This window comes from Crinia signifera, chromosome 3 (genome assembly GCF_055691185.1).
Source record: "Crinia signifera chromosome 3, ASM5569118v1, whole genome shotgun sequence".
Taxonomy (NCBI): Eukaryota; Metazoa; Chordata; class Amphibia; order Anura; family Myobatrachidae; genus Crinia; species Crinia signifera.
This window is the reverse complement of record NC_139219.1, coordinates 58,943,536-58,951,897: the sequence shown is the minus strand read 5'-3', so window position 1 is coordinate 58,951,897 and position 8,362 is coordinate 58,943,536. Positions and strand designations below refer to the sequence as shown.

General features: G+C 44.1%; 1 protein-coding gene across 1 annotated transcript in view; it reads left to right on the top strand.

Annotated features, from left to right (window-relative positions):
• The first annotated feature begins 492 nt into the window (after positions 1-492).
• Positions 493-8,362, top strand: part of RD3 (RD3 regulator of GUCY2D) — a 63,773-nt gene continuing 55,903 nt past the window's right edge. The window contains exon 1 of the mRNA XM_083175861.1: positions 493-925. The gene's annotated coding sequence lies outside the window, so the exon portion shown is untranslated. The remainder of the gene's footprint in view (positions 926-8,362) is intronic.

The following is an 8,362-nucleotide window of genomic DNA, read 5'->3' as shown; positions in this document are numbered from 1 at the left end:
ACAGGTTGGGTTTAAAAAGAGCGGATTGGTTGGTGGTTTATCACTCTCCATTTTATCACTTTTCAGGGCTTAGTACATCTCATCCTTGGCCTCGCATCCAAGTCAAAATCAGGCTCTGAAGTTTTGTTACACAAATTCTTTGAATATTTTTCCCCAAAATTTAAATATTTGTAGCACAATTTTTTATTTTGTTTTTTATTTGTTTTTTTATTGTAATGAGGCATCAGTGGAAACGTAATACAGCAATATACAATATTGTATGACAGGTACTATAGATTATACAATGTTATCATTCAGAACAGTTGTTATCATAACAAAAGACTTTGTAGCACAATCTGATGATACTCAAACTATTTGCCTAATATCATAAATGTTACACATTAATACTGTAGGAAAGAGAGAGAGAGAGAGCGCAGTGGAGGATTTGCACTAGTGACACAAGTGAGTAGTGTGTCAGCAATGCTGCTGCACACATGATGCCTCTCTTACCATATGACCTGCCCCAGACACAGAACCAGGCAGCTCTCTGCCAGGCTGTAATCTGCATTAGTAGAGATTGTACTTCTCCAGCTGACTCACCCTGACTACACATTGTTATCCTGTAACAAGTGAATCCTCTCAGCCTGCTACTCACACACACTTCAGCTGCATCCTGCGGAGCCACAAGAGGTCCAATGCACTCCCACATGTACTCTGTCACCCCAGCACCTTAATAGAGAGCCCAGAGATGCTGTCTGATGCTATTACCAACTTCATCCTCACCTTCAGCAGCACCATGCACTTGTGGTACAAACACTGAGCTGATGTATCAGTGCTGCTCACCCTGTGTGTATCACTAGCCCTGCAGGAGGAGGCCACCACAAACCCTATTACCTACAGTTCATTTCTTCATCACTGGCTGAGCTTCTGTGGCGTCAGGAATAAGGTAACTGTGTCTTTATTCATTCAGTATGAGGAAAAATTCATTGTTACATGTATGTATCTTTTGTATATCTATATGTATTAACACAAATGTGGGTGATATTCTTTTCTGTGTTTGGAGGAAGTAATATCATTAGATTAGACAGGGATTTGCTGGAACTTTACAGACTTTTCCCCATAAATGTATTGTCTGCATCCTGGGTGGCAATAGGTCAGTCTGTGACCAGTATCATTGGGTTACCCCTGTGGCTGCTTTATGTTGTATTCTGCAAATTGATTTTAATAGAATGTATTTACTTTAGCAATTAACCCTTTCAGGTCCAACATCTAGTCAGACTCAACAGCCCTAGCGCTAGTAGCAGATCCAGTGGTGAGCCACTTTAAAATAAGAACAATAACATCGTTCAATATTTACTGTAGACCATTTAAAAAAAAAATACAATTAATTTAAAAAAATAAAATTGGGAAAAATAAAAAAATGAGACTACAAATATATTCTAATTTTTATATAATCCAGGGAACATATATAATTGTATATCTTTGGAAATTGTTAAAATGCTCCTTAATTTGCCATAAGGTGTAGAACTGTGTGATCCCCCAATGGGGTGATACTGTGCTGTGCAGTGGCGTAAGTTTGTCCCAGTTGCCCGGAGGCAAGATGAATACTGGTGCCCCCCACACCTCCACCCTCCCACCCCCCACACACACACACAACGTTATTCAAAATATTTATAGTCCGTTATGAAATATATATTATAACTGTATGTAGAAAGAGAGGGAGAACACATATTTCAGAACTCAGCCACATAAGCGATTTTGATGGCTTTCAATTAATGGATTTAAACTGGCAGTGGTGGAGAGGTGCCCCCTTGAGAGCAGGAGCCCGGCGGCAGATGACTCCATTGCCTCCCAGAGTTCTGCCTCTGGTGCTGTGTATATAGAGATCACATACATAATATGATACATAATATATTTTTTATATATCTTTACATTACTTGTCTATCAGTAAATGTCCTGTATACATAAGAAATGTTGTGGAAAAGGACAGCAATCAGGTATGTGCAATGAATTATTGCAGAGAGTTGCAATGTGAGATGAGCATTTGGTCTGATAATAGATTGTAAGGGGTACATTTACTAAGATGGGAGTTCTATTGAAGATGGGATGTTGCCCATAGCAACCAAGATTCTACTTCTCATTTATTTTATTTATTTAGCACCTTCTCAAAGAAAATAGATTGTATCATTTTGGTACCCTAATTCTACATTTTTAAACATAAAGGTTTTTAGCAGAATATAAAGTCCAACAACATTCTACTTGTTATTTTTTAAACTCCTTTCATTATAATGTATCTTCAGTATAAAACTGTGACTTCAGGTTATGTCTGAAAGAATTAGCACATTTAGCCCATCATCAAAATAAGCCAATAAGGCCACTTGGTGGCATCTGAAATCTAGCTTCAGATCACAAACCTTTAGAAATAGAACCTTTTGGAATTAAATTTCACGAATGATTGTCTGCTGCTTCTTTTTCAACTTTTTCCAATATTCTAACTTCAGTTTAATTTCCTCTGAAGGTGTAGCTTGTGCGTCTGAAGTGCTAGTCCATCCAAATACATCCCCTGACATTGAAAACACCCTTTGAATTGGTATTCGTTTAGCGGATAGAAGCTGTCTAGATTGACCATTTTATGGTCGACCACCCTTAGTTGAACCCGTGTAGTTAGATGCCTAAAGATAATCAACCGTGTCTAGATCGACAGTAACGGAAGTTAGACACCAGCGTTAGAGCGACGAGATCTAGTTGAAATGAGTTTTTCACTTTTTTTTGGTGCTGAATATCATAGGGGTCCCCGTGGACACTGTATATGTGCACAGTGTCTGCTCGCCATGCCTCGGGCACAGTGCCTCGCTACTCTCGGCACACTATTATAATCTCACTTTGTCCACTTGGAACTTAAAATATGAACCAAGCCGACCTGTGACATTTGACACCAAAAACTGTGAAAAACTCATGTGACCGTAGCCCACGCTCCCGATGCTCTAATGCTGGGTCGAGCTAGACGTGGTCGACTATCTTTAGGCGTCTAACTAGACAAGTTTGACTAAGCGTGGTCGATCTAGCCATCGCAGATCCATCGACCGGATACACTTTGAATTAGCCTATTAACCAGGGGCGCCTACTAATTTGGGATTAATAACGTGAGATGTCCCACTAAAATCTGTACAGGTGTGAGCATAGTTACCAACTTTACAGCGGATGGTGTAGGTTAGATGGGTGGCAAGGGGATGTGATGGTGCGATTGTGACATCCTTGCCCACTATACAATATTGGCATTTTTAAACATGTGCACATGGCTACAGTGGTGCAAATTAGCACAAATTGTGTCATCACCCTTCCGGGCCATGCTTTTTACTAGGGAAGTGGGTGGTGCCAGTCAAATGGTGGCAACAGTGGGAGATTTGAATGCTCTTCTAAATGATATCACTTATTCTGTGGTTTTCTTTCTAAATTTGGTGACCAAAGCAAAAACCTAGGTTTGCAAAGCACCGTCCCTAGGCAACATGATCTATTTACATACTAGTTCAAGATGTGATGGGCATTTTGCTATCTATCTGTTGTACTCTTTCATCCTCTACTACTGTAAGTAGTATAGGGCTAATGTCTTCTATGAATCCTATCCACAGAAGTCCCTGGTGTTCCATGGATACCTCTCTATGGAAATTAAATGTCCTGTTCTACATATAGGCCCTTATTCTGCATCGTGCGGTACGGCCCGCGTGCGGCCGTACCGCCGATGTTTTCAGTCTGCACATGCGCAGAGGTCAATCTGCGCATGTGCAGCCCCATTCGCCGCAGACGTATTTCGTCCGCCGCAAAGGGGGCGTATAGGGGCGTGAGGGGCTTCATACCCTCATTTCCCTATGTATACGCCCCGCGTTTCATGGGCGTTCCCATGCAAACGCGGGGCGTATGCATGCTAATGAGGGTATGACGCCAGTGATGGGGGCGGAAAGCTGACGTCGCCGGATGTCAGTTCTCCGGCCCCATACAAGCTATCACACGGACGATTGTCCGTGTGGTCTCAGCTTGCGGGACCTGGTGGGGCGTGCGGCCCTGCCTTCGATGGTCGACGACCATCGAATGCAGGGGGCAGCTCCCACCATGGTGGAGGCGTACGCCCCACCATTTTCTTGCGGATCGCCAGCCGTCCGTGTACGGACGGCCGTGGCGATCCGTATCGTGGGCGGGGATTGGTTTGTGCGGCCGGAGCCCCGTGTGCGGCTCTGGCCGCACCAACCAGAATAAGGGCCATAGTATGTGCTGCATTATGCAGGCAAGTTCATGTGCTACAGACATTTTAGGGGGAAATTTACTAAGAAGGCCGATTACGGCTGATCCCGTGTACAAATGGGTACAATGGTATCGGCCATGATCAACCCGAAAATACGAATGGGGAATACGCTTAATTTACAAAGCTCCGGATTCGTATTTTCCAATGGTAAAGCGATTCATATTTGGCTGTCAAGTTTCCCGGAAGCCAAATACGGACGAGCCTGTGTAAAAAAATATGAAGAAACATAAATATTTAAAAGACCGGCATGGGGTCTTCCCCCAGGAGCATAACCAGCCCTGGGCTCATTGAGCTGGTCCTGGTTGAAGAAATGCAGGGTGAAAAATCAGATGGGGTCCCCCTGTATTTCTATAACCAGCACAAGGCTCTTGGCCCGGCCCTGGTTCCCTAAATACAGGGGACAAAAGGAGTAGGGGTCCCCCATATTTCCAAAATCAGCACCAGGCTCCAACATCCAGTGGTGTCATTCCACAGCCGGGAGACACTTTTTTACATAAGGTCCGTCAGCCAAAGTATGAGGATCCCCCTGCTCGGGCCGTGCTGATCCCTGGGCTGTGAACGCCAGGCTAATGGTATAAAAGGAATAAATAAATGTGTTAAAAGTAGATATTGGGTTCTGTAGAACAACAAGGATCATTAAGCCTTTTCCGCATGCTGGAGTTTGGCGAACTGCAAGTCCCGACATGCGGGGCATAAATGGGCCCACTGGGACTTGTAGTTCTACTACAGAACTAATACCCAAAGAACATACACAGAATAAATTACAGCTTTATTACACCCCACATACATCCATACTCACCTAAAGGGTCCCTCATAGGCCTGTCCTTTTCTCCAGTAGATAATCCATAGGGTACCTTTTGAAAAAAATTATAGGTACTTGTGTATTATCACGGCGCCCATCGCATTGCATACCATAAGGCTTAATGTGGTATGCAATGAGATGAGATGCGATGCAATGGGACCCGATCTTATACAATTTAAAATTGTATACCATTGTATATGGCATACAATGAGATGAGATGAGATACGATTTTAAATTGTATAAGCACACTAATGGTTGCTTTCAATGTTAATTGGCCCCCATATAAGATTTTTAATTGTATAAGCACCCTAATGGGTGCTTACAATGTTAAATGCACCCCCACGCCACCCCCACTATCAACGCCAACCCGAAGCGTGGCGAGCCCGCGAAGGGCAGCGGTACGCGTCCTCCGACCTTTTCATACCCCCACTAACCATGTCGGCGTGGAGTTGATTTTATATAGTGTGGCGATAGTGGATAGTGGGGGTATGAAAAGGTCAGAGGACGTGTACCGCCGCCGCTCGCCACGCTTCCAGTTGGCGTTGATAGTGGGGTGGCGTGGGGGTGCATTTAACATTGTAAGCACCCATTAGGGTGCTTATACAATTAAAAATCTTATAGGGGGGCCAATTAACATTGAAAGCACCCATTAGTGTGCTTATACAATTTAAAATCGTATCTCATCTCATCTCATTGTATGCCATATACAATGGTATACAATTTTAAATTGTATAAGATGCCATAAGATGGAAATCGTGGGCGCCGTGCCAGTATACAAGTACCAAATTATAAGGTGTAAGCCTGTAAGCGTGTAAGCCTGTAAGCGTGGTTTACACCTTTGGAGTCCAGCGATGGGGGAGTCTTCATTCTCTAGTGCTCAGACCCTACTGCGCTGAGTTAACTCCTGGCAGAGGGGAGGAATCCAGCTGAAGGACGCTGCACAGATCAATGATTCAAGAATGCAAAGCATTCCAGAGATGGTAGCCAATGCCACCTTCACATGGTGTCATCCATTGCAGCATAGGATGACATGATGGGAGAGAGGACCATAGGATTAATCACTGGCAATGAACGCTCACGCATTTGCAGTCTTACGATGGTGGAAGCACTGTAGCATTGCTGGGTCCCAAACATAGAAATCAAGCGATTGCATTACTGTGAGAAAAGCAGTGAAGTTTGATTACTTTCTGCTTTGTCCCCATTTGTGTGTGGTGCTCCTCCCCTTAAGCATTACCCAGAAGCCATTGTTCTGTATGTGTGTGGTTATTACAAGCATAACATTTATGAATATATATTTGTTAATGTGAATAACTGAAGTTGTTAAACTGTTGCCTGCCCATGTCTTCTATCGGCCTGTTGCTTTTTCTGTATCTCCTCCTTCCGCCCTGTCACTTCCCCATATCCTCCTGGTCTGTCGCTTCTTCCATATCTTCTCCTCCAGACATGTTGCTTCTCCATTTCCACCTACTGACCTGTCGCTTTCCCATCTGAGGACAGTCCCTCCTCTACTCAACAGTCTTTAAAGTACAAAACATGCCATTGTCATTGTTAAAAGAAAATAAAGAATCTCACCCTGGGCACATTTTGCATTGTATTAGCTGTTATTATTTTGCTAATATGTTTCTCTTTTGTTACTGTATTATAAAATGTGTAATTCATTTAGTGCAGCTGACCCTTTCTATCTGCCTTTCGGGCTTGCAATAACCCTGTTACTATAGCCGACTATACAGCGCCACTTGAATTGCTAAAGTACAAGTCTTTTTATTCAGAAACAAATGTAGTCACTCCCAAACTGCACTCACCATTCTCTTCAAACGTACTTAAAAACACACAGGGCCTCAATTTTAATTTACAAACCTCCCATACTTACGCTATTACCTCTTAGCTTTTCCATTTCTCCTCTTCTTACTAGAGTATCTTTCTTTGGGCCAGATGCACTAAGCTTCAAAAGTGATAAAATGGAGATTGATAAACAACCAGCCAATCAGCTCCTACCTGTCATGTCACAAACTGTGTTTGAAAAATTTTGCACACCCTGCATTTCGCCCCCCCCCCCCCCCCCCGTGCCGCGGGGGTACCTGTCCTGCGGCTTTGTATATAAATCTTGCGGCAGCAGCGGGGGGTCCCTGCAGTCAAGAAATAACGAGCGCTATCCGCCTGGCTACGCGGAAGTGCTTCTGTTGTGGAAACACTGGCCGCACGCTGATTGGCTGAGATTCAGCCAATCAGCGTGCGCCATTCGGCCAGTGTTTTCACAACAGAAGCGCTTCCGCGTAGCCAGGCGGATATCGCTCGTTATTTCTTGACTGCAGGGACCCCCCGCTGCCGCCGCCGCAAGCTTTATATACACAGCCGCAGGACAGGTACACACCCCCCCACCCCCACCCCGACTCGCCTGGGGCGCTCCGGTGCCTTGCATCGGCCCTGCCATCACCTCACATATAACCATGCCCCTAAGCACCACAGACAACATATCAGCATACACATATTCCGCCGCGCCTTACAGGTAATATTTGACCATTCACATCAGTCCTGCATCATTTTAAATAGGTTTTCATTAAAAAATAGTTTAGGTTTTAATTCAGAGCTTTCATTTGTTATTACAGAGGTCCAGAAGCTCGTGAAGAAGTACAAATAATACATTCAGTATAGCCAGACAATATTACAAAAATGGAACTTGGAACACAGTATTCCGGGATCGGGAACAAGGAAACAGGCTAAACTAGATTGAGGGACAATGGCCCTATGATCTGCAGGAAGGTTACTCTGGGTTTATAGCTGGGTACAGGCTAGGTGTCTAACCACAGGTATGTCTGCCAAAACCATTAGGAAGCCTCCAAGTTGTAGAGACAACAGTACACAATACCTCGCCTGCAGATTTATATGCTCAGGTTCTGGTCTTGGCTGCTCCTGGCGCATTTTAATAAAAGAATGCGGTGTAATATTGTCATTGGTTATCAACTGTGGCATCTCTTCCGCCTTGTGCTTATATCTACACAATACGTTAAACCTTTTTATAACAGTTTTTTTTGTTTTTACCAGTGCATATTTACATGCTCTCCCCTCATTTTGCCTTTGCATTAGAACTCTGGGGGTGATTCAGGTTGATTTGCTATTTATCGTATTTGGCACGCGGACCTATGTTGCAGGTCTGAGCATGCATGCAGACCATCTGTATGGATGCCTTCCGCGAGTTACAAACTCACCAAGGCGTTCGCACACAAAGGGGGGGCGGGGGTGGCTGCAGGGGAACCTCAAGTGTTGTATGGGTGACAGCATGAAAA